The sequence below is a fragment of the Hipposideros armiger genome, unplaced genomic scaffold, assembly GCF_001890085.2.
Source record: "Hipposideros armiger isolate ML-2016 unplaced genomic scaffold, ASM189008v1 scaffold_388, whole genome shotgun sequence".
Classification (NCBI taxonomy): domain Eukaryota; kingdom Metazoa; phylum Chordata; class Mammalia; order Chiroptera; family Hipposideridae; genus Hipposideros; species Hipposideros armiger.
Window position 1 is genome coordinate 64,188 of NW_017731738.1, and position 836 is coordinate 65,023.

Genomic DNA, 836 nt, shown 5'->3' on the forward strand with positions numbered 1-836 from the left:
ATGGAAGCAATGATCAGCATGGGGGCTCTCAGGAAAAATAACAAGCATTCCTCTATTACTGGAATAACAAATGCAAGCAGGTAATGGCAAGAGAAGCTAAAGAGAGAGAGATCTGCAGGTGGAGGGTTCTCTATACCATGTAGGAAATGTGGCTTCACTGAAGGTTTTTAAGGAGGGGAGTATCATAGTCATTTTGTTTTAGGTAGATTGCATTGGTAGTAGTAAAGGGAAAGGGTTTGAGATGGACAAAGCTGGAGGGATGGAGATTAGCTAGGGAGAAATGTTTGTGGGAGAAATGATGAGGGCCCAAACTACCAGGGTGACAGTAAGGATGGGGAAGAGAGACAGATTTGAGACACAGCAGAGAAAAGGAGCAAAAGTTGGTGACTGATTACTTATGGGAAAGATGAAGGGGGAGCAGTGTAGAATGACTCCTATGTTTCTTGCTTGGGTGGCTAGGTGATACTAATTGCTTTGGGGAATACAGCAGGAAGAGCGGGCTGGGACAGAAGAAGAAAATGACCTAAGTTATAAAGATGTTAGGTCTGGGGTACCTGTGGGAAATGGAGCTTGGGGATGTTTAGCAAGCAACTGGAATTTAGGAGATAAGCTCATAGAAGTCAGTGCTAAAATAAATAACCACATGAATGGCTAACTCACCACTTCAGAGAATATGCTTCAGAGAATAACATAGTCATTAAAAATTATGTTTAGGGGGCCGGCCGAGTGGCGCATTGGTTAAGAGCTGGCTTGGGACGCCAGCTCTGACCAGCAGGGCCCCAGTTTGGATCCCACATGGGGGCCAGTGAAGAGACGTCCTCCACAACTAGACTGAA